The following is a 23,282-nucleotide window of genomic DNA, read 5'->3' as shown; positions in this document are numbered from 1 at the left end:
TTGATTAAATATTTCTTAAAAGTTATGCACTTCTTTTGAATAGTCTGACAGCACATAAACGCGTTTGGTGTTGGGATAAATTGAAGATCCTGGCGCTTTGCTGTAAAATGTAACATTCTGACAAAGTCGCACCAAATAACATGTGCGTGTCTTTTACTCAAATATCACGAGAAAGGAGCTTTAACAAACCAAGGGGCCAGTCCGTACTGATCAGCATATAAGCACATGGGTTTAATTTAAATACGAACTAGTCAAAGAATGCAAAATAAATTAAAACTGTGAATTATCTTCTGTTTAAGTAATAAAGTATACAGAAAGTTTTCGGTAAGCTCTCTGTTGCACCAGCAGCTACAGAGCATGGTTCAGCAAATTCAAATGCATGCCGGTCATGTAGGCAGGGAGAAACTTAAGAAAGGACATTGGCTTTAAGAAACGTATGGGCCAGAGGTAAGAAACTAAGGAGTTTAAAAGACAACTTGATGAAGAAACAGTGGTACAGAGTACAATATGAGAAGCACAAAGGAAACTAAATAAATGAACTCAATCAGCAAATCAGACCAGGTGCTCTCCTTTTGTGTTTTCGTAACAAAGAAAATAAAACTGAATTACTCCAAAGACAATAGCACCAGCAGCAAGACACCTCCAGCAAACAACATATCTGTCATCAGACAGCAACAGTGTTCCTAAGGCCTTTGTGTTCCTGTTCCCTGGTCGTTATTCTGATCTAATTTCCTCTCCACTGAAGGTGAAGGTTAGGATCTTCTTTTAGACCAAGGCATTGAGACCCCTTCCAGCAACCTGTGCTTTCTTATTAGTCCTCTCACTTATCTTCTACTGTGGACGTGCCCACCTTTGCACATCTGGAAACGGAAACTCTTCACAATTCTTCTTTGTCAAAACAGCTCAAACTCAATCAGATCGGCTGGAGTGCCTGATCATCAATTGTGAAACTTTGCAACAGATTATCAGATGTGGGCTTTGACAGGGCCAATCTAAGCAATATGTTTTTGAGAAAATATGCCACAGTACCACTGGGTGTGTGTTTAGAGTCCGTGCCTCACTGGAAAGTGAAACTACATACTGGTCTCAAGTTTTCACAGACTATGTTCAGTTATTCTTTCAGGATTACTTATTTAGGTCCATCTATCTCCCAAACAATTTTGACTAGCGTTCCCGAAGCTGCTGGAACCACAGCGGGGAGATGGTGTGCTCTGCATAGAGTTCTGTATAACTCTGCAGTTCTTCCAGAGTTACCATAGGGCTCTTGGTTGCATCTCCTGATGATATTTCCTGATGGGCTGAATACAGAAACCATACATTCTTGATTTGACATTTGTAAGAGAAGCTCTTTCCATATTCACAGTTATGTATGGACTACTTTGTGTTCATTGAAGTTTGAGGTCATACTGGGGCAAAATGTGAAAAACTCAAAGGGTTATAAATATTGTAGTTTTTGGAAGAAAGTGTATGGGGTCTACTGTTGGATGTTTCTTGCATGCCTGTCCTGCTTTCTGTGTGTAAAAATCCATCATGTTCACCATGCATGGCCCTTCTGGTTCAAAATCTGCCTGCGGATGAAGAGCACATACCATCAGCCCATTCAGTTATCTGTTTTCAATGATTTTTTAAGTCATGCATGAACTTTCCTTTATAAACACTTTTTATCCAGTCACTAACCCAACACAATATCTCCAAAGCTTGCAGTAAAACACAGATGGAAGTGGATCTCTACTATATGAAGAGGATATTGAAAAAGGACTAAAACTGGGTCAAATGACATACTCTAGGATGTTTGCCGTCCTACAACTTTAGATATTTAATTCAGAATATATGCATTTTAAAAGAAACATTTCAATTCATTTTTGCATGCAATATTCTGATGTTAACATAGCACGAGGTAATCTTTAATTTTAGTTTTAAGTCTAGTTTATAACCAGAGATGAAGGTTATAAAATCCTGCTAATAGCTGCAAGGCAAGAATCTCAGCAGGGCGCCACAGCACATACATAAAAGGGAATGCTGGATTAAAAATGGGGAAACTTTTAAAACATTTTTCATGGGATGGCTGTGACCTCGCCGTTAAAAAACAGTTTGTAGAACCGAAGAGATAAGTGACAATTAGCTAACATTTCACAGATGCACTGATGTTTTAAGAGACTTGACACTTTTAAAAAAATTGTTATCAAGTGACAAATTAATACAGAAATTGTTTTGGAATTGAACTAAACTGTATCCAAGCACTGAAGCGTTTCTAACCATTTTCATAACAAAATTTGTTGATAAAAAATAATCCTAAAAACACAGTACAGACAGAGAACTAGTTGATGGCATAAAAATACAGATATTTGTGCATACGTGGAAATACAGATGGATATATGATATTTTGTGAGTTTGACCTACGCAGGTCACCAATACACAGAAACCGTTGACGTAGCTTTGATCTGTAGGGTTTTAGTCAGAGTTTTGATTGTTTCTGCTTGATTTGTTTTATAGCTTTGCTGCTTCAGATAATCTGCTTTTGTCCATGTTTCCTAGATCGTTCATGAGTTTGATTCCTCTGCTGTCCTTTACTTGACCTTCACTTAACCTTTATGTCTAAATCAGTTGATAATTAGCTATTTGTATCCAGCAAAGCAGTCACCCCTCCATACCAACATTTCTTAGTAATTTCCATTCTTTGTCAGATCATCTTAAGGTATTTTCGGACTGAGGAAGCGAATTAGGGTTATCTGCTTAACTCAATTCAGACTCTTTGTTTTTGCTCAGGGGCAACTGATGCCATTTGTAATTTTTATAGCTGCTTTTATAGAGTTTGTCCAGCTGTTGTGTCAGAGTAAAGCTGTAAAAAATTAAAATTACAGATGTTCTTACAATATTGCATGCAAATGACTGCTTTTATGCAGCAATCCAATTAAAATGCCTCGTATTCACATTATCTACTAATATGTTGTTAGTGTATGGATTATTATTGCCCTTAATGGCCACACCAAATGTATAGTTTGAGTGGCTGATGTGCTACTGTGTGGACACATTGTGATAATTGCAAAGAAAAGAGTGAGTAAAATATGGGTACATTTTAAACTGTATTGCCATTGGAATATTTAATGATTATATAGCTTATAGGGTAAAAATAAAACCCTGTTTCTTAAAAGTGTTTTTTATGCATTTCCTGCCATTACAACATGTTTGCTGAGGTCTGTAACTCACTGTAAGTTAACATCCTATTCTCTCAAAATAATATTCCTGGATGTGTAACCACAGCAGTTTGCTTCAGCTGGAAGTTTTCTTCCACAGTTTTGGATCCAAATGAAGAGAGTGTTACTTTAGCAGCAGCCAGACTGCTTATCAGCATTTTAACTTTCTTTACATTCAATATAATGTATGTCTGACAATAACTTCAGGTGACATTTAGGTGAAAAAACTTGCTGTGAGTTAACTAATCGCAAGCAGACTTATAGAGTTTGGATGGAATAGGAAAAGAAAAAGTCTGAAAAAACAAAACAAAAAAAAAACAAAAAAACATTTTAACAGTTGCATCACTGCTGTTCACCACAACCTTATAGGTGCAACAAAAACTAATTATGTGGAGAGGAATGAGAGCTTTCTGAAACAACTGTATAAATCACTAATGTAAATAATTGTTATAGAAATAGCTTTTAGGGGATAACACAGAGGCTTGTGTACATCAGAGTAACAAAGATGTTCATAACCTGAGCAGAAATTAAGCCTATAATACTGTAAGAATGTTAGCATTTATAAACATAGTTTTCATCACAAACTTTTATTTGCAACTGTGATCAGATAGAGGCAGACAAGGCTCACAAAAGAACGCTTTTAAAATCCACCATGGGTTGCTGTTTTTTTTTGTTTGTTTTTTTATTTTTTGTTTTTTTTAGCTCAGAGACTCAAAAACCCCTGTTCTGCACTCAGATAACATTTCTGCTGACTGCATCCTCCTCAAATCCACATCTTTACTTCAAATACAGAAATCTGATCTTGACACCTTGCTATCACTGGATTTGTCTTTAGTGGAAATGATTTTATGGATTAAAGTGTTTGGAGTTCTAAACATTCATTTGCTTTATGCTTGTTTTTTTTTCCTTCACTTTTTAGACTTTTTTTTACATATTCATGTATTTACATGTTACTTTCTACTGTCAGTTAAAAGCATGAACACAAGTGAAAAGTATAAATGTTAATATATGACCTTTAATGTAGCATAAGGTACATTCTGACATGGGAGTTTGGGCTTTTTAGCATTCCTTCTCCCAGCTCATCCCTTAAAACCTCACAGCCTTTAAAATGCTGTAATCAGCAAACATGCAGCTCTTAGTGTAGCCTACACTGCTTTTTTAGTAAATGTCAGAAGGAAACGTAATCAGCATGTTAGTTGGCTGTTAAGCAATCTCAATGCAACTAATGTTCAGTATTGGAAAGGCAAGAACAGAGAACTAAAAATGGTTCTCTTGGAGATACATGCTTCACATAACATAATCTGTCACTGCTGATGATTTATTTATTTATTTCAATTCTTCATGTTGAAGTCTCCGTGTACGTTTAATAAAATTTAGCTTCTTTAGTTTTATTAGTTTTATGTCTCCTGCAAAATAGTATTAAAGTCCTTTGGTGATTACAAGAGAAGAAAAGTTATTTTGACATTTAACCCTCCAATGCTCTTAGCACGACGCTCAGAAGAAACACCGCAAATGTCATGGTCGAACAACGGGGAAGTTGTCCCATCAGACCGCCAGTTTCCAAAACCACACACATAAAAAAGCCACGTGGGGTCAGTCTGACCCTGCCAGACCGCCCACAAAGTAAAAAGCTCATGGGGTCCAAATAAAGCTATCTCTTAAGGCTGAGGGAGGTTTAAAGAACAAGAATCAAGGAAAATCAACTCAAATCATCACTAAAGCCTCACAAACATAACTTTAACTAGTAATGTAAACCATTAAATATTTACTCAGCGAATTATGAAATGTTATGTAATTACGGGAACGTCTAGAGGCAACCACATAAATCTAAAATGGAGTTTGATTTCTACTCCCTTCTATTATGCCAGTAACAATAATAATATCAAGAAGTAAACACTGGAATTATACTGCAGGTATTTTATTTAAAACATGTGTCAAGAGCTCTGCAATTAAGTGTATATGTGTTTGGAAACTTACAAAGTGGGAAAAAGTAGAAAGTAATCAGATGCAATGGCTAAAAAAAACAATATAAAAATACAAGGCAACATTTCCCAGAGAGCAGGTTCGTATTTCATTGCTGTGAAGGTTAAACTCCTGACTTGTGAGCGAGCTACAGAGGAGTGGCCCATTAAAGCCGTGACATTTCAATAATTGCCTTCAATCCCAGCATCACAGATAATCAAAGTGCCACCCACTAATAACAACACACACACACACCCACACACGCGCGCGCACACGCGCACACACACACACACACACACACCCACACACGCGCGCACACGCACACACACACACACACAGACACAATGCGTTAATCACTGAACCTTAATGGTTTATACCATGTACATGAACGTAACCAGCACATTCTTATCAGCCAGTAAAGTTCGGTGCACAAATGATGCAATAATGTTTTAGGCACAAAGTAAAAATGTTTTCATATGTTTTCATGAATATTTGAAGCCACTTTAAAAGCAGAAAAACATTAAATCTCATTGGTGCTTGTGTGGAAGTTGGCTTCAGCTCTTCTGTGAATTCAGGCTGTTTTTCTTCTGCTTTCTCATGCAATCCCACACTGACATAATGTTGAGACCAAAGCTCTGTACCAGGCAGACTGTCTATTGCTGTACTTTTCTTTCTTACTGCTGATGATAACTTTTTTTATGGCTGCATGTTTGAGTCATCAATGCACGCTGCAGAACAAGCCGCAGATCATATGCCTCCCTAATGGTACGGCCAGACGAAGGAGAATCTAAGCATTAATAAGAGAAAAACTCTTTTTCCTTTAAGCTCTAGACGAAAATTTGCAGTTTTAAAGACATAGTTTAGGATTTTTAAAGAGAGATTAACATAAACGGTTATAAACATTTAATCTTGACCTGCAGTACTGTCTCGGTGTCTGCATTTAAAAAAAATCCAGATTAGTTGGTATTGGAGGCTAAAGTTAATGTCTGATCCAACACAGGCCGAGTGGACGTCTCTGTCTTAAAGCAGGTCCTCTCGTTGTTGTTGAAGGCCATAACAGCAGGCAGGAAGAAAAGCAGAACATTACCTCAACACACTGACAGATCCCTTTCAACACCGACAACTGATATACCGTATTTTCCGCACTATAAGACGCACCTAAAAACCTTCAATTTCCTCAAAAGCCGACAGTGCGCCTTATAATCCGGTGCGCCTTATATATGGACCAATATTGAGCCACAACAGGTCCAGCAACGGACCTTACCACAGGGGCCGCGTTTCATTGGCTAATGCCCATTTTAGGTCACAGTGCAGCTACCACGTGCGTGACCGTCTCACAAACACAAGCTACAGTAGTAAACATATGCTAATGTACATTGTGGACCATCAAAACCATGAATGCCGACTTACCCAGCCTTGCAAGAACAATAGGCATCAGTGATCTTGTCCACAGCTATATTTATGCTGAGGGTGTGAGGATCTGCTGTTTTCCTCATCTATCGGTAGCTTTTAGCTGTGACGCGCACAATGTTGGAGGCATCCAGTGGCTCAAACACCTTGATGTCGTCCAAAAAAGATGACATGAACTTGTTGGTTCCCCTGTCCATTGTCGTGGCTGATATGTTGTGAAAATCCGGCAGAAATGCTACGCTAATTAACTCAGATCGAAATGAAAGACGTCATGTTTACACAGACATGCAGTAGGCTGCTTACGTAGTTGGTCCACTATGGTAAGCAGCCGCCAACTTCTTTTTCCCCGTAGAAGAAGTAGTGCGCGGTGCATGCTGGGATAGTTGTCCGAACACTGGTTTGTTAATAAAGTTTGATAATACATTTAAAGGGGGGGAGGGGCAGGGGAAGAGAGACAGAGACTGCAGCGGCAGCGTGTCGGTTGGTCTGTGTTACCCAGAAAGCAGTTGGGCATAATATCGCAACACCAACACCGTGAGTGAAACAACGACTGGGCCAGCCTACTATATAAAGTACTCGGGGACCATTTCTTTATTAATGTGGATGTGTAATAATAGAGTATGAAGCGTCTATTCTATGCGCCTTATAATGTGGTGCGCCTAATGTATGAAAAAAGTCCTAAAATAGGCCATTCATTGAAGGTGCGCCTTATAATCCGGTGCGCCTTATAGTGCGGAAAATACGGTAATTCTGATAACTCTTTAAATTTAAAACCGCATTTTACTCGTGCAAATCGGTTCACGTTTGACTGCAGCATACACACAGATGTGTTTCATTCTCATACTGCATCATTATCCCTTTCTTCCTTTAGGCGCTGTCCTGGCACTTGTCAGTTCTCCACTCATTAGTTTTACACAGTTGGCTGCTAACCATTAGCGACTTGGCTGCTTGTTAGCGGGATGGCAACTTCCCTGGTTGCACCTGGACAATTACAAGCATAATTTCATAGATGGAGACCCTAATGCAGCTAACAAGGACTGCAAGAACAGTCAGAGGAATGTTATGGGAAAGGCTGCTGACTAAAAGGCTAAACAAGGATAACTTTTGCTGCTCCTACTCACTTTTTTCTCTCTCTCTTCCTCTTCTGACTGATTAATTCTGGTAGATGTTTTTGATTTAGCTCTAACAATATCAACCTGCCTCTTATTAACTCTTAGAAAAGACAATTAAGAGCTTTTACATTTCGGAATTGACCAATTTACCCGAGAAGCTCTAAAACGTCCTCTTGTATTGTGGTTAATCTTCACAAACAATATTCAGCTGAAAGTACCAGTGCCTTGCAAAAGTATACATTATTTTTTTCGATACTGTCAATTTACAACCACAGATTAAGTGTGACTTATTGAGATTTAAGATTATAGAGCTAAAGTGAAAACGTACGCATGCGTGTGTGGGGGCGAGGTGTGTGTAGGGGGGGGATCACAGGCAAACCACGCTTAATAATCTTGTTGGTATTTTACATTATACCAATAAAATACATTGCAACTGTTGGATGAAGAATGAGAAAATGTGGACAAGTTCATGGGACTTGACATCTCTGGCTGCATTGTCTCTGTAAATCTCTTTTTGTACTCCTGAGAAAATTTGATTCAGCAAGACTGAATTTTGCTTCTCCAGCTTATGTTTATTAGCATAACAGAAACAGTAAAATAACATGTTGAAAAGTGGACTTGAGTAATGCACTGGAGACATATCTGCTGCCTGGCACGAAGGTGCAATTCTGCATCCAAGCATCACAAAGAATGAAAACAAAAGCAGGACAAAAGAGAGCGAGAGAAAAAAAAAAAACAGACTAAACAACAAATGAGAAAGCAGCTGAGCGGTCTAAAAGAAGGTTTTTATCGAACGCTAAGAATGGAGGGCAGATGATGAACACCCAGCCTGCTCTTTTCACTCCGAGGAAATTGCATTTTGGAATATCGAGCAAGCTGTTATGATGAAGTACACAGCCCCTCCCTCTGTGTGAACACACACACACGCGCGCGCGCACACACACAAGTACTCACATTTTATTGTAGCATGTATTGGCGATACAAAAAAGATCATATTTACAGAGCTACACACCCTCACCCACACAAACACAACCACACATGCATGAAGAAGCTCATTGTGGGTTTTTTTTTTTCCAAGGACTCCCCACTATTGAAAGAGAGGAAATGAGAGTCGGAGCAAACAGAGAGGGTAACAGAAAACAAGGGGGTGGAGGGGATATCAACAGAGCAGGAAGTGACAAGAAAACAAAGACACAATAAAGGAGCAAGAAGGAGTGAATAAAAAAGAGAGAATATCAGAGTGAGGCTTCCTCTTCTTCTGGCACTGCTACAGTTGTCTTTGATAAGGCAATCAGTGTGTAAAACAAAACAGAAAACATCTTTTCTGCCGTTTAGAGCCAATGGGCCCTTTTCAAACGGCAAACAGGCAGATCATTAATCATGGATGGTGATTGTAAAATGAGTGACAGACACAACATTCAGTCACGGGCACAAGCATCGAATGTGCATTCTGAAGATGGACGGAGTTCCACTGACCGTCCCCGAGTTCCTGTGGACAGCGCCGCACAGATGCAGACATGCACGCATACAGAGAAAAACACAAGCTATAATTTTGCAGCTTATCTTTGTTTACATAAATACGGCAGCAACTATAAAATTATACAGAGAGCTTTCAGGTACGGGCTGTACGCAGTCGGCTCGCAATCACGCCAAAACCCAGGCCTGCGTGAGCACACACAAGACGTACACATCTACACGCGTGCAAAAGGGTCATGGAGAAGTGGCTGTCACTGTGATTGGTTCCTGCTGCCGAGGGCAAACCCACAATACCCAATTATCTGTCATTATACACCACGGCAGCTCCTGCGGTCTGGAAGCCGTATTTCTCTGTGCATGTATGCGTGAGTGCGTGTGTGTGTCAATGCGGGAGAGATTGGCAAATTGCTAGTTATATATTTCAGCATGCTAAAAGACGAGAGGCGAGATGCGGAGGAGGAGGAGCAGGCCAAGTCGAAATATGCAGAGCGAATATAAAAGGAGGCAAAGAGAGATTGATTATTATTTTTGACAGCTGTAGAGGAGATGGGATCACAGGGAGCCGGAGACCTCCGCGGAGCTGCGTGCCGATGACAGATGTTTGGTGACCAGGACGCGCGCCTGTTGCGGCGCGGCCAAGAGTGTTGAAGGCCACAGATTGAAGAGCTCAGTCAGAATATGACTGATATTCCATCATGTATGAACAGCATGTGACTGAGCTGTGTGACCAGCGTGAAGAGAATCTGAGAAATACCTTGGAATTCGTCTCAAAGAGCTCGCAGAACAAAGGCCAATATGCCTGCTGTTGCTCAGAGACACAATCTGTCATTAAGATATCACGCTCGATTTCACTTGGTTTTGGTATCTGAAGTTTGTACCAAGTTAAAACACTTCCTATGTCCCCTAGGTTTGAGGGTTTTCTTTTTTTCAGTGAGCTACTCTGGTTTGAGTTCAAAGAAAAAAAAAAATCCTGTCTTCACATCTTTAAATCCACCTACTTGTTGATTCCAAACTGCTTAGAGATCCCCTCATTTATCAGCCCGTCATCATTTACTTTATCTTGGCAAATAAAATGTTGCTTTTGCTTTGCTCTGGTGGTATTGTACAAACCTACATCCTTTGCTCTTCATGTTTTAAAAATCTCACATAAAGGTGAAGTTTTTAAAGCAGCTCTACAGCAGCTTCTTATATTGCCATGTATGCTACTATATCTCATATCAGATGCATTTTGTACACTATGTTTACTGGGACTGAAGGGTGTAATATGTATATTGTACTACTGTGTCAAGCTGGACACTTTTGCCATCCGATTTTCTAATGGTTTGATATTTGATGATCACCTCACCATCAGGGGATAAAAGTTGATCAGTTCCTCCACTGCATGTGTTCATGGAAAGTTAATAATATCCTTGCTGCTAGATTTGAGTAGCACTTACATCAGTTCTGCAGCAGTGATGCTTGTGTATTATGTTAGCTACATGGCATGTTCAAAATAGAGCTGGTGATCACATGGCACATCCTTGAGTATCATCTGCACAAGAAGGCAATGATTGAGCTTTACTTAGCTTTGGCAGTGTTTATTCCCGATTGAATAGAAAGGAAAGAGATAGTGTGATGGGCATACGAAGACGTGGACTGGTAGTAAATTCTAGAACTCACAGAGCTGGTATGTGAAGGAATTAAGAAAGCATGAATCCAAAAATGTGTCAAGGTAAAGTGGTAGTTAGTATTCCTGCCTCACTTACTGTCTCCATACAAGTCTGTCTGTGTGAAGTTTGTTTTTTCCTATGGGACTCTTTGACTTCAATTTGGGTATTCCTCCCACGGCCCAAACAGTTACATGTAAGCATTCGCTAGCTTATTCAGCAACAGGACAGTGCATAGTCACTGCAAAAAAAAAAAAAAAAAAAAAGTCTCCTCAAGAATCCTCCAGGCATTGACCTAGTTGTCAAACTCCCAATATCCTAACCCAGTTAAGGATTTACCAGGAGTGGTAAAAACAAGTCAAATGTACGCAGGAACTTACAACCCAGTAGAGATAACCTGAATCATATCCTGTTTTCTTTTACTAACCACAACCTTTGCACTTTTTCTTCCCTTCTTCATACAGTGTGAATGTATGCTTTTGGCACATGCCACATTTCAACGCCGGTTAGGGAGAGTAAAGTCCTTCAGGCATTATGGATGCTAATCTGAGCCCAGTCATGGCAGTAAGCCTTAACAACTCTAATGTAATGAGGAGAGGACAGTGAAGGCCATCAATTCAGTTATTAAGTACTTTTCGTTCTGCCCCTTGGAGTGCTTAAGAATTGGTGCCAGAACCGTAATCTAGACAAGTTTCTGTCTTTGTGATGGTGTTGAGAGCTCTTTGACAAGAGAAAATATGAAGTGTGTCTTTTTACGTTCCGAATACAAGAACCTGTGATTTCAAACTGAATATACATTGTGGACCATGAGATCAGAAGTCAGAAAAAAAAAAAATACACGATCCCTTTGTAAAATCTCTATGACCTTCAGTTCATAATGTTCTAGATCAATAATTGATTGCTGAAGCTTCTTTGCTGCTCTATTGAACCGTCTTCCTATTCAAACTTGAACAATGCTCAATCATGACATGAAAGTCATCATACCATCCGTCTCAAAATAAATCCATCTTACTGTACACTCATAACACACATCTGGTGTGTGCGCGTGTGTGTGTGTGTGTGTGTAAGTGTTTGTGAAGTCTGACACTGATCTGTCCCTGCCTGTTTTACAGCTATGCTTCTATAATCCCCATCCTAATCCACTGCCTGTGTGTGCGTCTGTATTTGTGTATCAGTTTATGTTTGTGCTTGTGACGCATGGTGTTTAAAAATTACAGCTTTCAGCAGCGCCTCTTTTTGCTATGCCCCTCCTCCCCCCACTTGATGTGCAGTACTGCAGATAGGAGCCGTGGCCCTCAATCTAAGCTCTCCTCGCCATCGAACCACTCAGCACGATGGCCTGGGCTCAACGATTCTGCAGCCAATATCTCCATTACTATTTTCCATCCACAGAAAACACACGGTGACAACTGGATGGCTGAGGGTAATATTGCTTCTAAATGATCTGTTGAAATGGGTGCAGTGACATAGGAGGAAAAAGGCCAATGCTGGTGAGGAACTGGTGATTACTGCTGCATATGTCTTTCTGTCCCTGAAGGTATTTCTGGCTCCAGAACAGCATGTTTTTTGGCCTGCGGTTGCTGGCTAGGCATTCAATCCGGCGTCAAATGATTCTGCAGTAGTCAGGGGTATTTATCAGTTCCGGCACAGCTGTAAACATAACACCTGAGAGGACATGAGGATTTTCACTGAGTGTGCTGAAAAAGGGGGAGCAACCCACACATTCAGCCTTTGCCCAAGTGCACAGTAAAAGAAGAAGAAAAAAAAAACATAAAAAAAATCACTTTAACTCATTGTATTCCCTAATCCGCAGAGTTCATAATTCCTCAGTTTTTCAAGTTAACTTTACAGATCGATATGTTATTGTGGACTGTGAACTGGACGTCTGCTGCGGCTGCAGCCTTTCACAGCCACAGTACAAGAGAAGCACAGAGAAAAGACGAGTTATTTGAAAACTCAAAAGTTTGACCTATTTTCAATCAGTAAACACACCATGCTAAGCGCTACAAGGTTTGACTGACTGCAACACTGTTTAATGTGGATGCTGTCTTGGGGGACAAAGACTCAAACTTTGCAATTTTCTTTTGCAGTGTGGTGTAGCTAATATTAAACTGTGTTTCAGAGCTATCTTTTCTGAATGCCTGTAGTGTAGTCACTCTTAGTGCAAGCGAGAACAAGACATTCAGTAGATAACAGAAAGGGTGAATTGAGTATGAAATTCGAGTCCATTTCTGATATTCTCCCCACAGGCTTTGAAAAATAAAAGAACCGGCATGATGATAAATTCCCATTTAGGATGTAAAAGTTGATCTTCATTCGTTTATTTTTAGTGTTTTTTAATGTATTCACTCTTCAACATACTGTTTCACAGTAAATAATACCTTAAAAACATAGCATCCAGCATTCTCAATGCTCTTATATGAGGTTGGTACAGGGTTCAGCGAGAAACAAACTATTTTTCACTGACCATTGTTCTGATCAGAAATTGTGGTCCTCCACAGTCCATACAGTGATTAAAATCAATTCACTCTTGTAATAGTCTGCAGGGGTCTCCCTGGGAGAGATAATTGACTTGTCAGCTCCAACAGAATGAGGGTAACCCATTGCTTCTGGCTGGGCTAAAGGATTCAGTCACCTTTTTTAATGGGTGGACCCGAGTTTAAAATCCTAAAAGTATTTTGTTGTAAAATGTTGGTATTCTTTTCAACAAGCGATGTTTTTTTCCTTCTTTTACTGACTTTGCACGTCAGTATTAGGAAATAAACGTGAACCTTCTTACTATGGAAAATTAAGTTAGGAGGTGAGAAGAAGTTCAGCTTGTATACCTTGTGTGAGAAGATGAGGAGAAGATGTCTAACCTTGGAGCCCCAGCAGAGCACCGTGTTAGTGGAGGAGCTGAAGAAAACCAAGCAGAAACTGGCAGCAGCAGCCAGGCAACAGAGCATTCAAGCAGAGTGTAACGGATCTTTTGCAGCTTGAGTAGAACGGCCAAAATGTTAGAGTATGCTTGATATATTCTGCAGTGAGTGGGAGAAATCAAGTGTGAAGCAGCAACACAGGTTAAGCTGACTGCCCGAATTAGCTTGCAGCTCATTTGTGAAAACACAAATAAGCATTTTAAAAGTTTTTTTTTTCTTTTTGGAATTGGACAATCAAAGAGCAAGACATAAATTATTGTAGATTATTCTACAAATTCCAGACTTCTTTTTTAAAACCCAGTTTGTAGCCTGTAACTTATACATGAAGACAAAAAAAAAATCCTTGCATTCCAGTTCAATATCACGCATCGCCTTGTCTTGTGAGCTGGATGTATTGCTACAGCTCTAGATATCGCAGTCCCTTTCCATATTGGAGTTACTCTGCTCTTGCATGACAGAGTACCAGTACGGGACAGTATAGTAGTTGAAACCTTTTTAAAAACATCATCATTCCATAAATCCAGTTTCCAGCCACGTGATGTTGCAAAGCTGTATTCTTCTGTTTATAAAAGACGAGTCAAACAAATGTTGTTGGTCTAGTCTTAAAAACTGACTGGGGCTATAGTAGGGAATGCTGCTTTGTGCAGCTAAGTTTTAAGGATGTATGTGAATCATGTGAGCCCAAGTTAGAAAACAACTGATGGACAATGCAACATGGAAAAACTGAAAATTAGTTTTGTTTTCTTCTTTTTTTGATCATGTCTTTTAACCCTTGTGTTTAGAAATGGGGTCCAACCGACCCCACACCCGTAAAACTTGTATCATTTGCCACAGTCCTCGCACGCACAAGGGTTAAGTTACAGTAAATGAGGAACGAGAGAAGGGTCCGGTCGTAGTAAAACCAGTCGTGTTGTGCTTTTATGTTTTTAGGGTCTTTAGTCCAAATGGATACCGGGGCACTTCATGGAGCGACTCAGCCTTTTCAGCATTTAAGAACTGCTCTTGATAGCGAGCAGAGAGAGGAGTAAGAGGTTGATGAGTGAAGCCCTCAGCAACGGTAATCCCATTAGTGCTGTACTGGATGGTAAGCTCTCCACTAATGAGTGATGAGTGTGTATGTGTGTCCCATGTGCGCATGTACCCAGTATGTGCGTGTGAGTACTGCCGAGTCCTGCTGAGGCTATCCTAATTATCAGATGTGACTCACGTGAGGGTAATTACAGCACATGGAACACTGGGAACAAGGCTACAGCTGACCCAAAAATCTTCAACACTAATGAAGCGATAGCACTCGCAGAGTCCACGCAGGCACACATTCTGTTCTCACATCTAGCTGAGACATAGGGACCAAAATTGCGAGTCAGTAAGACGGGCAAGAGGACAGAAAGAGGACAAACGTTTCCTTCAGACTGCATTAGTGAGAGCAGTGAGATTTAGGAAAAGCTGTCAAGAGACCCTCGGCCTTGTTCCTGTATGAACTAATCTGGCAGCACTCTGTTCTTTGTCATATCTGGCCATAGCTCTACACTACTTTGGTCTGCTCCCACAGCCGCGGATTAAGCTCGGCTACCCGAGACTAAATTCTCTATTGAGGAATCATCTAAGTGTAGTCCGTCTGTGAAGCCATCCCTGTATAGTACAGCATATTATTTCTTTCACAATGACTATTTTACACACCACGCTCTGGAGATACATGCGGACATGCACAAGAATGGTTTTGCCGTGTGTTGGCATGGGAGCCTGAGGGTTTCTTTAATTTGTTACCCAAAAAAAGATTGGTTCACCTGAGGCAGCTCACATGGGAACACATTAACTAAACCTAGGTATAGGATATTCTCCAGCTGTCATTTGTTTAACTTTCAGTGACACTCTTATTTAAATGTCCAGAATCACTTTTACTGAGGCTTTTATTTTATGCGTTTTCTCTTTTAACGTCTGTTATCTATAGGATTTGTGTTAAAAACGATCATGACTGCATAACAGGGCCATGAAAAATACCCATAAAGATTATTCTGTTTTTAATTTTTTTTGTGTCGTGCTTTTTACATGACTGTGGAAGATTATTGCTTCACTTTTGAAACAAGAATCAACAGTTTAAGATTACCTGCTTCATCATCAGAGTTAAGTTCAGATTTTTACAACAAAACTCAATGACTACCTTTCATAGGAGGCAGATGCTTCATAGTTACATCTGGTTGCTCCAACTGGTTTAAACATTGGTTTGAAAAGCTCTAGAGCATGTGTTTACAGTTGTAATAGCTGTTCAGACCATAGCCACTTCTGGTAAGTTAAAATGGTAATATTTATTTTCAGAAACAGATGAGTCTATGTTTCTGTATGTACTGTTTGGGTTTATTGAACATGAATAAACACCATATGCTCTCTGTGGCAGATTACCAGACATCCTTGCTGACTTACTCCTAAAAAAAAAAAACATCACACACCTAATTTTAGTTCCTTGCTCTTTCACTGTTTCCAAAATCAGAAATATGATATCAGATTAACTAAATGTAGGTTTGTGACCGACTCATTCCTAACGTCTTGTATTCACAAAGAAACAGCGTGGGATGAGGGAACATAAGATCAAGCTGCTTGAATGGGTATAAGAAAGACCTTGGAAACCACCTGTGATGCCACTAAGGTACCTGGTCCAAGTGGAATTTAATTTATATTTGATGAGTGGGAAACTGCATCACAGCAGCCTAATTCTCAATGCTCTATTCCCAAGGCTTTGGCAAGAGTCTAACTACAAAGGAGCGAGGCATCATTCAAGGTCCACGGCTTTGCTTTTATTGTCAGGAGGAATCAAGAGGATGATTCAGGTGACCTGTGTGTGGGCATGTTCTCTCTGCTACCTTGGCCTGTTCACTTACATCTGTGAAAGATTTATTAACATTCCTGAACTTCTTTCTGAGATGAAAAACTACAGTCACAAAAGAAATTGCTTGGAGTCGTGTTAGAACAAGGACGGAGTATATTTTCTACAAACAGGTTTGTAAAACATCAAATGTGTCATTTGTACTGTGAAGAATATGTTTATGGTTGATTAGCTCACAGATTTATCTTTCCGTAAAGAAAATGCATTTAATTGATTGATTAATTTAATTGATTTCTTTTGGAAAGTTGGTGCTATTAGAATGTCAGATAACTTGCTGTTAGCTCCTCTAGAGGGCACAAGCAAAAAAGGAGCCCTAACCACACAATGGTACTACAGGGACTTTCTGAACTTCAAATAATGTTATAATGTTATTTCCTCATCAGTGTTGCTGTGATTTATTCCTGCATGTCTGAGAAATCCTTGAATCTTGCAGAGCAGTCACTCGGAGGTGTCCCAATACCTGCTCATACAATGCCCCATTTTACCCAAAGCTCCTCCTTGGAGCTGCAGTCTCCAGCAGAGCTTCCTCCCTGCAGAGCACCCCTCACCCGTGTCTTCCCCATTTAGCCCCATTAGACTAGTGGCAGCAGCAATTAGCAAACAACTGGTGGAAATGCGAATCTGCTGATTGTCATTCAAACTACTTCTCAGTCCAACTCTCCTAAGAAAGGTTGTGAATTGAATCAGGGGGAAAACTGTTGTTACGACAGCCAGAAGGGAAAGTTCTGGAAAAGGGTAGGAGCTTCTTAAAGGAAACAGAAGCTAATTTCAAGGCATCAGATATGGCTTTGATGTGAAGTTAAATTTCTATTAAGCAATGTTTTTATATATATATATATATATATATATATATATATATATATATATATATATATATATATATGTTCATTTTATATTTTTAGAACAACTTAAAGTAACATAGTTAATTGGTTGTGCTCTAAAATGGCACTATGTGCCAGGAAAGTACAAAATAGCATGGGATGTAGAGGATGATTTAGAGCAGGGGTCCCCAAACTTTCTCCTGCGAGGGCCACATAGCTGTTCCTTTCTCTGGTCGGGAGCCGGTCTTAGATTTGGAGAAAGAAACCTTAGAAAATTCTTGTCGGGTGGAGGGGGAGGGGGAGGGGGAGGGAAAAGGGGGAGGGCTGTTCTGTCTTTGAAACTGTTGGGGGGGGGGGCGACGACACATTTGCGCTTTTAGATAGATTTTTACCCAGAATGCAAATGGAAAAAACCGTGAGTGGGTGAGTGGCCTGGTGTCCTGCATCGTTTAGATCTGTCCCTGGTCCAGCACAGCTGAATTCAGTGGTTGAATTATCTCCTCAGTTTGCAGTCAAGTTCTCCAGTGTCCTGCTAATGACCTCATTATTTAACACAGGTGTATTAAAGCTGAGACACATCTAAAAGCTGGAAGACACCAGCCCTCAAGGCCTGAAGCTGAAGATCCCTGGTGTAAGGTCATAGGGAGTTTGTAGCTTTTCAAAATAAAAGCTCAAGTTTAGTCGCATTTATGAATAGTTAAGGCAAAAAGTGCTCATTCATATGAATTTATGAAATGTTCAGCAGCCGAAGCTTTTATAATTCAAATTAGTTTGCTATTTGGCATATTGGAATGGTCTAGTTAAGCAAAAAAAACAAAAAACAAAACATTTTTAGTATTAATAAAGACAGTAAAAGATTTATTTGCAAACTATGTGTTTATTTCAGTGTGTTTGCTACTCCAAATTTGCTATACTGACATTGTATGTGTATTTTGATTTCCAGAATAACATAATACTAGCTAGTTGGTTGTCTGAATATTTTGTTGATTATGTTAAAGCCCAACTAGGGATAAATGGAAAAGCAATAAACTCTTTGCTTAGCAAAATAAGGGGGTCCTACACTGAAACTAGTCAAACTGTATCATCAATATTAAAGTGATATTCTACTCTGTTCTATATCTTAACTTTGCAATGTGTGTTTAAGTCGCTGTATGTGCTCATGGAGGTATTTTGTCTGCTGGCGTGAGCTCACACATCGTTTCTTTGACGGCGCAATGAACCGAAAAGCAATGAAGGGCGACCCACTAATTTGTGTGTATGTGTCTGATGCAAAGCAGGATACCCTCAGCCCACACGTTAGCTGTCACAGTTTCTACGTCTTATTGACTCTTACACCGACAGAGAGTTGATGTTTGTCTGTCTGCCTGAGTGCATTTGTGAGTTATCTTGATCAAATTCCCAATTACACAGATGAGTGGCTCTTTAACGTTGGATTCCCCATGCAGATAAACACTTATATATCACATCCACTCTCTTACAAAGTACAAACACAGACACACAAATGAGCCTCACAGGCCAGAGGCACCAGGCACTTCATTTCCCATTCCGCCCCCTTCTGCACCCTCGTATTCCTCTCTGGTCTCCCCAACACTCAATCCACAGTCACTATAGCAACCTCACAAAGAGCTACTAGCAGTCAAGCCGATCATGTCACTGCAACATCAGTCAGGGGATGGAGACGCACGCCTCCAAATCGACTGACTGCATACAGCGGCTCCCTCCCTCTCGTTGCGCGGAAACCGACAAAACCAAACATACCGTACCTTTGCTCATGTTTCATCCCCGCCGTTGAAGTTTGAATGTGGGAGCTGAAAGAGAACAGAGAAGACATGTTTGGACAATTGAATACTCATCAAAAAAATCATATTGATTGGTGTGTCCTCTTTCCTTCCTGTCCTACAAAAAATGATTTGCTTCAAAACATGTAGTGATGATGAGGCAGACAGAGAACTAGATAAGGGGGGCCTATGAAGGTGCTATCTGTTCAAAAGGGGCCATTCAAGAGCGTTCCTGTTAGGTACGTTACTCTGCTGCCACCTGTAGATTACACCCGGTACTTTCTCCATCCATCCATCCTTCATCTTATCCTTGCAGGGTGGTGGGGCACCCGGTAACTCCACATGCAGAAAGTCTTAAGAGTGTGAACTTCTACAACAAAGGCTCAAATGTAACTTATTGAAGATAAAAAAAGGAGGAGTAGATGAGTTGTGCACTAGACAAAGATTTGATGTTTAACATGCTGTTTGATTCCAAAAAAATCCCCCACGATACTATCTTTCTGCCTTCTGCGTACAGTACAGAGGAGTACCAGTGAAGCAATCAGCTCGCCTCCAAATCCTCAGCACATCATCCAAGAATACGTTCAAAGAGTTTGATCAATTCTCTGAGTCTGCTTTTCTTTTCTTTGTACTTCAGAGGCTCGATAGCAAAAATGAGTCAAGCGCAAACTCAAATTCCAGCCAGCCTCTGAACGGAGAAAGTGGCACTCAGAGCAGCAACACGCACCAGCTTCATGCGGCTTCTGCATCTTTAAAACAAACTGGGAAAGGATGAGCGAATGCTTTATTTTTAGAGCAGTGACGCTATGCAAACTTGAACACTAACACGGGAAGAAGGCTCAGCGATGCGTTGGAGAGCCGCATATTCAATAATGTATCAGAGGCAGCAGTTTTTAAAGACAGCTGGGGATCGCCGCTCTGTCTTGTCTTGTCTCTTTGCATGTCTTTTCCTGCCTTCTGTCCACTGCGGATGGCAGCAGATTTGCCTCTCCTGGGGGCTGGTGATGTTTGGTTAAACTTTAATCCTGTCGACAGTGTCTTCACTCACTTTCTGTTCCCGAGAATCAAGTCTTCCTCTGTGTTCTCTTTCTTCAGTCAGTGTCTCAGAGCAAACATGTTCTCCATATTCCTTTGTTTTTGTATTTCTAGAGCTGACACAAGGTTAAGTATTGTGGGGGGTTTTTTGGGGGGGTTTTTTTATGTGCATTTAAGCATAGCAAGCCAAGTGTTTTGTATAGCACATGATGAAAACAACAGACTGAAATTAGTGATGTTTCAGTTATTTTTAACCAAAGGCAACTGCAAACAAATGGGCTTTTATTTAACGAACTCTGCTTCTGCATCTTTGTGGTTTTCTGGGAGTTTTTTTTTTTAAATAGAGGAGCATAAAACCTGAACGCTGCTTCTCCATGTTTAGTTCTGATTTTAAGGATGCAGAGTAGACGTGAACCAGAAGACCCAAGTGGTTTGGAGGGTTGATACAACGATTACAGATCTTCCACACTACACTGGAAAGACAACAATTAAATTGACTGATCACAGAATCAAATGGTCACTTTATCCTCCCGGAGTTGACAAAACATTTATTGAGGCCCTGGGCAGAATTTGATTTGGGGACCCACTTCCAGTTAAATCGCCTCAGTTATAGCTATATTGGTCTTTACAACTGGGGATCAAATATAATTTAAATTTATTTCTTTATCTTTTTGCGTGTGACCTTCATATCATACCTCTTTTAAATATGTATTAGTAATTTCTGAAGAGGTTTTTTTTTTTTTTTTAATACAGACCCACTAGAGTAGAAGGAAAGAACAATTTAATTATCTGGGCTTATATTTTTTTTGTTTTTACACTTATTTATTTGCAGTAATAGTGTGCATGAAATGGAACTTCAGCATAGACACAAGCAGCAGAATTTACTTACTTGCGATATTAAGCTATGACTCTCGACATAACCATCAAATTATAATAAAGGTATAATCACAGATACTTTAAATTTAAAATAAAAAACATTGCATTCTTTGAATTTTGATGTCCAGAGACTATTTAATACAAAATAAAATTGGCTTCATTCTTGATAAAAGTAACTCCAAATCCGACATTTTAAGCAGTAAATTATTGCCCCTATTCGGGTACTGCTGTTATAAAACTCCTTTTAGCAAACTACAAGCAGACCATCTCTTACAAGCTTCTTACACATTGATGCTCTGTAAATGGAAAAATTGCATTGTGCTGTTTCATGCAATTTGAAAATGAAAAATATTTTCAACTTCACTCCATATGATTGTTTTAATAATAAAGATACTGATAACATTAATATTATTAGTAACTATGTCAAATTATTTCTCATGTAGTCGTCGAAAAAACACTTTGATCATTTTTGCTGTTTTTGTTTACAGTTTCCGTGTACATACTTTTATATTGAAAAGTGCTATTCATAAACGCTAATGCCTGCTGTGTGTAAATCAGTAAGGAAACAAATCTGCATTGGAGAGTGAAAGTTGAAGAATATGTTCACATTTCTGTTTTAGCAACACCGTGATCAGTGCTTACCTTGCTTCAGTACACAGATTCACGGTGCTGCTTCATCCTTGAGGAATAAAAGAGCACGAAATCTCCCCAGAATTCTCCTACAAGACACAAGAAGAGGTAGAGACAGAAAGAGGGGGAGGTGGGGGAGAGAAACGAGAAGAAAAGAAAAAAAAAGTGGGAAAGGGATTAGGAACAGTGCCTCAGTCTTTCAGAACTCAGAGCTTTTAAAGCCAAGTCTCACTTTCTAAAAGTTCCCTGTATTTCTGACTGCGTGTGTGTGTGTATAAAACTCTGGGCGCGTTCATGTTTACAGCATTCAAGCTGAGACTTTTTTTTTTTTTTGTCCACAGCGAAGCCAGAGTTCAACGACTGAGTTGTTCCAAAAGCAGTCTGGGTCAAATGGACAGCCCTGGCTCAACTCCTACAGTGGAAGCTTTTAAGGCTTTTAGGGCCTTCCACAGCAGCAGTGTGCAAATCTTGCAGACTGCGAGGGGGAGAAGGGGCTGAATAAAAAGGGTAAAAAAAACAAAAAAAAAACAAAAAAAAACAAGACAAGGTGGGAAAAGCATACTGCACTTGAGTACAGGAAGCACACACTGATGGGTGAGGAGAGTGGGCGGGGTGTTGTATTAGGACACAGGTGGGTGCTCGAGCACAGAGGTGTGTGAAATGTGAATACAACAACACGCCGACATACACACACACTACACACACAACATCCAGACATCACTCTTCAGTGTTTTCCAGTGTTTGGTCACTGCATTGACCCGAGACTCTTATTCAATATTCGTGGTACGGCAGAGTGCACTGAGACACAGCAAAAAAAAAAAAAAAAAAAGAGAGAAATCACTTCAGATGTGGAGAGGGTCTCAGAGGATTAGAAACGGGTCCACAGTTATTCTTGTCATGACATCATGGCAAAACTACACACTTGAAAGCAACTAAAACATGTAAAAATTAAACATTTGAAGGATTTTATCGCAGTAAATATCTACCATATAAAAGTTTGACACATTTCACCCACAACACACCTGTAATTTTACACTAGAACAAACGGTAATGGTTCTTTTCACCACTGGTTGGTCGCAATCTGCCTCTGGCTAACAGAGAGATAACATGCCATAGCAAGCAGCCGCCACCAGTCTGCGCTGTTACACCACTCCTGCATTCGTGCCGCTGACCGACTTAACAAACCGGGCCAGTCGATGATGGCAGCATACACTAAAATGCAGGGATTTCATGAAGGAAACATGATGAGTGATTTAACAGCGAATGATAACTAGGCTCTGTGTCATTACTGTTGCTTTCTTTGACCCACAAACACCAGCCGTTTTCAGGTCGCAGCAGCAGCAGGAGCATCTTACGTAATGTAATCGAAGAGCCGTTTGATGAGTCCATGTCTGCGCCTGGCTTTCATGATCTGTGAAAGATGTGATAGATTTCTCTGCTGCCCCAGCTTGTGCATACTATGTGCACTGTGGCAAATGCTTGTTGCACACAGTGTGTGAAAACTAGTTCACACTTTATTTTCAGTTGATGACACATTCGTCCCTGG

The 23,282-nt window shown here is 40.1% G+C and overlaps 1 protein-coding gene across 1 annotated transcript in view; it reads right to left on the bottom strand.

The window, feature by feature from the left end:
* The window catches only part of ptprdb (protein tyrosine phosphatase receptor type Db), a 227,288-nt gene that overhangs the window by 110,051 nt on the left and 93,955 nt on the right, over nucleotides 1–23,282 (bottom strand). Inside the window, exons 5-6 of the mRNA XM_088004866.1 lie at nucleotides 21,749–21,825; nucleotides 19,181–19,225 (exon numbers count right to left, since the gene is read on the bottom strand). The gene's annotated coding sequence lies outside the window, so the exon portion shown is untranslated. The remainder of the gene's footprint in view (nucleotides 1–19,180; nucleotides 19,226–21,748; nucleotides 21,826–23,282) is intronic.

The sequence above is a fragment of the Poecilia mexicana genome, unplaced genomic scaffold, assembly GCF_051168715.1.
Source record: "Poecilia mexicana isolate PSO_F unplaced genomic scaffold, ASM5116871v1 scaffold_1, whole genome shotgun sequence".
NCBI classification, from domain to species: Eukaryota; Metazoa; Chordata; class Actinopteri; order Cyprinodontiformes; family Poeciliidae; genus Poecilia; species Poecilia mexicana.
Note: the sequence above shows the minus strand (reverse complement) of the source record. Positions and strands in the feature narration are given on the sequence as shown.